General features: G+C 46.6%; 1 pseudogene; it reads right to left on the bottom strand.

Annotated features, from left to right (window-relative positions):
- Nucleotides 1–657: 657 nt before the first annotated feature.
- On the bottom strand, nt 658–1951 carry LOC117854681 (uncharacterized; annotated as a pseudogene).
- Nucleotides 1952–7331: the final 5380 nt, after the last annotated feature.

Genomic DNA, 7331 nt, shown 5'->3' with positions numbered 1-7331 from the left:
TCAAAAAACAAGAAAAAGAAACCACCTCGGTGGTTCACGTGCGTACGGTGCGGTGGGCAAGAAGCGGATGGAGGTACTCGTTGGGCTGATTTTGAGCCACAGGCCATTTATTTCTGTTGGGCCAGACCGGGAGGAGGAACTAGGGGGAGGCAAAATGCGACATGCGGTTATTTTGTCGTGTACGCGACATATAGCCGCGGGTTATTCTGCCTCGGAAGGAGCTGAGCCTCGATATAGTTTTCCATTTATCTTTAGGCCCACTCGTTTGCATCCAGATTTGTGCTATCCAGGTTTGTGCTATACAAAGAGATACAGTAGGTAGGAAGTATCCTAATTCGTAAGAAAAATCAACTAAAAAAGATGTGGCCTAGATATCGCATTACAATCTTATATCTAGGAATGGTAATAGATCATGACCCTTACAACTCCTTCACGATCTAACACAGACTCAAATAATATTTCAGCTCGGTATTTATGGAGCCTGATTAGACTAAATTATTAGGCCCCACCCTTTACCACCCTTACTTATATCAAGTCAACGATATCATGGCACGAATACACAAGATATCCAAGTTGTCGCATGCCAGGATTGAGTGAAACCACTGGGAGCTACGCACACAATGCAAATGGGAACGTAAAACACCTAAATCTTTATGAGATGAAAGGATTGAAAAGTCCTGTTTGAATGGGCTAAGAGTGAGGATCTAAAAATTAGCCTTAAATGTGATAGTGAACTAAATATAAACTAATTTAAATTAATGGGTTCTAACTACCAATTAGTTATTATCTGTGCAAATTAACCTATAATTAACTTATGTTTAGTCATTCTATTTGGCATCAGGAGGTTCATGCAGAAGTTAATCTTTTTACTTCGCAAGGAAGTTCTTAAAGCTAAGAAATTAGACCTGGAATTCAAACAGCACCTAACGCGATGTCGACGCACGCTACCGTCGCACAGCATTCCGCGTGATGATGCAGTGTATCTAGAAATTAGCATGTCTTTGCGATCAAAATCATGTGCTGGTTTTTTTTTTCGCCGCGTGTACATAGTCCGCACAGGTTGACTACTGTAGCAGCAGAACTTAAGTCCGCAAGTGGGACCTAGCTGCCGTCAGGGCAGAGGCACCAGAATGCCGCCGCCCCGTTGTCGTACCGGCACTGCCCGCCGCTGGCGTTGCAGGCGCCGGAGTCGCCGACGCCAGCCGCCTTCCACTCCAGGCCAGGGGCGAACCCGTCCTTCATGAGCCGGCTGTAGTTGGCCGCCGTCATGGTCGCCGCCTCCCGCCCCAGCACCGGGATGTACGAGTACGAGCACCGGCCCATAGCAATCACTGGCGGCTCGTCCCAGGAGGTCCCGCCGAGGTATGCGTAGATGGGAGCACTGCAGTTCGAAGAGGCGTTGACATACTCGGGCCCGTCGGCTCCGTGCGGTTGCACTTGTAGAGGAAGCACAGGGCACGGTTGTGGAGGCTAATCGTGAACGGGCTCAAAGGGATGCTGACCGACATGTTGAAGTCGGTGAGGCACACGCCGTTGTCGCCGGCGGCGATCCTGCTGTGGGAGGCGATGAAGGAGTTGTTGGTGTAGCTGATGGCATGGACGTGGATGAAGGAGCTCTTCAATGAGGCCACGCGGCCGCCGTCGCTGCACCAGACCTCGAAGGACGGGTGGCTGCAGGGCGATGAGGTCTGGTTGATACTGCCGAGCCAGAACGGGTACCTGAGAGCGAGAGTCACGTATGTCGCCGGCTCGCAGGCGGCGCTGGCACGGTGATGGAACTGGAGGAGCAAGAAGGCAGCAAAGAGCGGGACAAGCAGTAAGGTTGGGCGCATGTTAACTGAGGTGGGAGTTGGCCGGGAGTGGCAGCAGCCAGCCGCGCTGGGATTTATAGTACTCCGTAGCTGTCTAGTCGATGATTTGATGAACCATACTGACTATCGGAGTGGGAAAACAGTAGGCCAATTAGCCTTAAGTCCTTAACTGTCTCCCCTGTTTGTATGGAGAAGAAATGATTGGCGACAAGGCGTGAAGCCGTGAACACTGCAGAGCGCTACAGATTATGGAAGAGTGGAAATGGAGGAGACCAGGCCACAATAATGTTCGGCTCGCGGAGTGTTGAACGGTGAGAAGAATCGTCTGCTCGCGGACAAGTTGATACTAACACGAGTTTGACGTATTGGTAGTGATGAAAACGGATGGGAACGGATGGTAAAACCTCCATATCTTATCCTATATTTTTTCACCGGGAACGGAAGCAGGACGGGAAGCGGGATAAACGAATGTACGAAAACGAACAAATATGAACAGAAATACAACGAAAATGGACCGGAACTGTGACCCTACACCAGGATGACACGTTTCAAACTACACTAGCACTCTAGCAGTCCTCAGTCCTGCACCAGCATTGCACATTTGCACCAGGTGACCAAAAGGTCAGGCGACCACGACCAGGCGCCAGCCACAGGCAGGCAGCCAGCAACTGAGCTACAGCAAGTCAGCAAGACAGCAAGCTAATAGTGTAGTTCTAGTTCACAAATCAAGACCACAAGGCAGTAGTTCTAGTTTATTACAACACAAATAGGAACATGACCATAAGTTCACAACACATTTGAAGAACCAGTTCACAAATAAACATAGTAACAGAATAAGAGTCTTGAGATCGACGGTCGACAAATGAACCTCGTAACAGAACCAGTTCACATATTCTTCCAAACTGCCACAGCTCACTCTCTTCATTCATCTCGTCTGGATCACTTTCCATTCCTTCTTCCTAAAAGAATCAAGACATGTCTCAGGTTAAATATTTCAAATATAACACTATTGACTATTGTAATGATCCGTACAACATGTCTTAGAGGTGAGACAGATGAGACATACCTCATCATTCAGGGGGTTCTCAGGTGAGACAGGAATGGTCTCTGGAGGTTGCAGGTCAGCCACAATAGAAGGAATATATTTGGCATCTGAAAAAATAAACACATCACAGATATGAATAGCTTAGTGTATTACAATATGAGTAAATAATAGCAATTCTTGCACAATTGTAACTAAAAAGGGACTATGATTAGTACCTTTTCTTGCTGCATGTATCCAATTTTGGGTGCATATCAAAGCTTGTACCATCTTAGGATCAAGACGATTACGATAAGGATCAACAACTCGACCAGCAGCACTGAATGCAGACTCCGATGCAACTATTGACACTTGTATGGCCATCATATCACGAGCAATTTGTTAGAGAATAGGGTACTTATTCGTCTCATTCTTCCGGTATGATAAAATATCAAATGGATTTTGCTTCTGAAGTGACGCCACCATGTACATCTCCAACTAATTTGACTCATTTCCATTATCCCCATTCTCATTATATGAGAAGTTGTCAAGGTTAGCATCTACATTTTCTTCAAGTGGATCTGCTAGGCTACTAGGATCCATCTCATTCACAGCACTCTTTGCCTTAAAAGATGCAGATTTAGAGCTAGTATAAAACTGAAACAAGTTCCTTACAACACTAAGAAACTCTTCAAGTTGAACCTGATAGTAGTCACCATAGAACTTTCTCATGTAGTACTCTACAAGTTTATGCTTATACCTAGGGTCAAGAAAGCAAGCCACTGCAAGACTAGTACTAGAATTGGTCCAATACTTTTCAAACTTTTCTCTCATAGAAATTACCATTTTTCTAATAGTCAAATCATCACTAACACACCATTTGTCGGCATATCTTTTATCTCAAAGTGAAGAGTATCTTGGCCTCTTAAGTGGATTTTGATGAATTAATGACACAAGCTTAAGTGTCTAAAGTTTCAAGTGCATAAGCAGGTTTAAAAGGAGTGTTGGACATGGAGCACTTGTGATTGACCCTCAAAAGGAAATGAATAGATAAATGGTATATTTTGAAGGCTAAATTTATTTTTGGTTTGAATTTGAGTATAGGAATGCCGCACTATTAAGAGGGATGCGTAATCTCTGGTCTTTACGTTGAAAAAGGTGCTCAAGATGACCTAACAAACCTATAAGAGATATCTTTGCACCTGCACATCACATGGGGATACTTAGATTGGTACTAACTTGAGAGTTCCGGATTTCTCCGGAGAATCTTCCGAAATAATCCAGAGTTTGCAGAGTTTTCGAAGGAATTTCGGAAGTCCAGAGTTTTCTGGAAAGTTTTCCGGAAGAATTCAGAGGTCCCAGAGTTTTTGGAAAAAGTTTCGAAAAATTCCAGAACTTAACTCCCAATGGCTAGTTTCGGGGCCAAGGGGTATAAAATCCTCCCACAGTTACTCTCTTGACCTAACTTTGTGCTGAGCTTGTGAATAGCATTCAAGTCCCCCTCTTTACTCCCCTTTGACATTCTTGGTGAGATTTGGTAGGGATTTAAGGAGGGATTCAAGGGAAGGGCAAGAGAGAGTGCTAGTGAGCTGATTTCCCATCTCTTGAGCATATTGTTCTTTATCAAGCTGGTGGTTTCGCGTTTGTTACTCTTGGAGCTTCAAGCTCCAAGCCAGTTAGGCATTGCCCGTGGAGCATCCAAAGAGTGTGGCTGCCCACGGGAAGTTTGTATTACCCCGATGATTGAGTAAGTGACTCTAACTTGAGCTTTGTGGTAGCTAGAGGGAGGAAAGTGGCTTAGCAGTGAAAAGCCCACCCTTCGTGAGTCCTCAATGGAGACGTAGACTTTGTGCTTATTGTTCTTAAATTTATTCATATTCAAGCATAGAATATATTTCTAGTGTTTATGCTCGATCTACATTTCTAAAAAGTTTTCAGTTGTTCTATCTTGTGCTAAAGGCCTAGAATAACCTGTTGCTTAACCTATATTCGGTGATTTACATTTCAGAAAGTATTTCATAAGGTTGTAGTTCAAATCCTTTGATTTCCAGAGAATCCGAAGATTTCTTCGGAAATTTCGTAAGTTGTGGAATTTCTATAACAATCTCCGGAAACTTCGGAAGTCGCTGATAAAATTGTTCGAAGTTGTAAAAATTTTCAGGTTCGACTATTCACCCCCCTCTAGTTGATATCCTAGATTCTTTCATAAAGAAACCTTTGTAGAACAAATTCACAGTGGGATATGAACTACCAGAACTCATTAAGATCATAAAACTTTTTCAAACTTTTTCAAGCACTTAAAAACTTTAATAGCCATGCCCCACTCACCATCAGTAGGAGAAATAGGCTTGTACTTACGACGAATTGATGTTTTCAACCTCATGAAAGCAAGCTTGTAGTGCAAGGCATCCCTTAACATTATATAGGTGGAGTTCCACCTAGTTGAATACATCCAGCCCACACTCACTAGCACTCTTCATGAGTGCCTCCCATTGCAAGGGAGATCCCTTCACACTTTGTACAAGTGCTTTGATCTTTTCAAGTGTATGAGAAATAACTTTGAGGCCATCTCGTGCGAGTGGGATGGGATGAAGGGGATTAGGGTTAGGGGAGCATTTTATATGGCTCCGGCTCCTCGCTCAGTCTGTTGGGCTGAACAGCTAAGGCCTGAGGGGTTGGGGTTTGGGGGAGTGGGCCTATCCCGGTAAATTAGAAATGGGATGAATACGGGATCATCCTAGATTAAAATGGAATCCCTCAAATATGGGTGGGATACCCCTCAACCATATCCCATCCTGCTCGCGGGTACCTATATCATGTTATCTGTTCCGTTACAGCATCTTACCGTCCCGTTTTGTATAGCTCCAAATATGGAACAAATATAGAAAAAATGAGCGGGCGGTGACTGAATTTTTTTGTCCGTCAGTTTTCATCGCTACCGATGGGGTAGTCGGCGAGGTCGGTGTGGAACGCCACGAGGGAGCTGTTGCCGTAGTGGATGTCGAGCACGCGGAGGTAGGAGTCGCTCAAGAGCGGCGGCGCGGCGTCCGGTCGCACGCGATGCCGAAGGACGGGTAGCCGCAGTAGGATGGCTGCCGGCCACGCAGACAGAACGAGTACCTGATGGACAGGTTCCCGCACGACGCCGGTGCGCAGTCAGCGTCCAGCGCGGCGGCGAGCAGAGGCAGGACAAGCAGTGCTAGCACGGCGGCGGCGTGCATTATGATATCGGAGGAGCAAATGCCGAAAGGAGTATGGACGCTTGCGGGTTCTTATCGCATTCTGTGGAGCTTGTGAGAATGGATTATCGTTTTTTTCCCTTTTTATTTGTGATCAGGTTGCGAGTTGAGAATATTAAAAAAATTGGATGTGTGCGGGCTGGAGATTTTCTTTTAAAAAAGACAGCAGATGGAGAGGAGCCGATTTGTCTGACAAATAGGTTCTTGACAACGAACGATACGTATTGCAGAGTGTGGTCGACTGGAAATGTCTTGGCAGTTAGCACCATTCTAGTACTACTAGTAGCGTTTTCTCAGTTGACTCGTAATAATTAATTTGTAACAGAGTTTGCTCGGCAATAGCAACAACGTAGCGCACGGGCCGAATGTGCAGTTTTGCCCTGGTGAAAGGTACCTGGGCCTTAGGCTCGCACGAGTCACGCATCTGGATGGGCTTGGCCCCGGCTCCCGACAACCGACCGAGCGCGAGTTGCTGTTGCCGTCTCGCCGTCGCAAGGCGCGGCGGTCGGCGGCGAACAACATCCCCATCCATTATTCTCGGCCGCTACCTACCGCGGGATTGTGGCTGGAGGCTCCACCTTGCACTGGATTAGTGCCGCTGATCAGGGCGGCAGATGGAGATGGGGGCTACAGCACTAATGCAGTCTCGCGCCGCGGATGGCACAAAGTCATGAACCCTTGGGTCGCCGGCTGGCCGGCTCCTGGCTTCGGTCACTCCGGCCAAGAACCAGACTATCCGTGGCATCCATATTGGAACCAAGTAAGCACGCTGCCTTCCTTTCATGCAATATTTAACTGAGCAGCCGTTATGATGAGGGTGCAATTACCTCTCCTCCCTTTGATTGTGCCGTCGATTGTTATCAATTGTGCTCTGATTTTACTATTATCAGTTTGTCATTCCTGGTTGAATTTGATTAGGTCCTTAGTGTTGGAATTCTTTGGGTGGTCAAAAGGCAAGGGAAAAAGAGACGGGAAGAACGGGATAGACACGTGGCCACCACCGTGCCTTGATCGGAGGTGCAATCGAAACTTGGTACCCTAAATCCTGGGTCCCAGATTGCCCGCGCCACAATAAAATGGGGATGCCCGCCTCGTTTTAGGGTTATGCCAAAGCTTTCTAAACCCTCCACGCACACCCTACATGCCTATTCGACCTAGGCGACGCTGGAGCGACCTGAAGATCGCCGCCGCTGCGACCTCCTCGCCGTCCCCGTACCAGGACAGACTAGGTGAAGCTCGGAAGGACGTCGTGATCATCCA

The sequence above is a fragment of the Setaria viridis genome, chromosome 5, assembly GCF_005286985.2.
Source record: "Setaria viridis chromosome 5, Setaria_viridis_v4.0, whole genome shotgun sequence".
NCBI classification, from domain to species: Eukaryota; Viridiplantae; Streptophyta; class Magnoliopsida; order Poales; family Poaceae; genus Setaria; species Setaria viridis.
The sequence above is the reverse complement of the archived record's forward strand: the minus strand, read 5'-3'. Positions and strand labels throughout refer to the sequence as shown.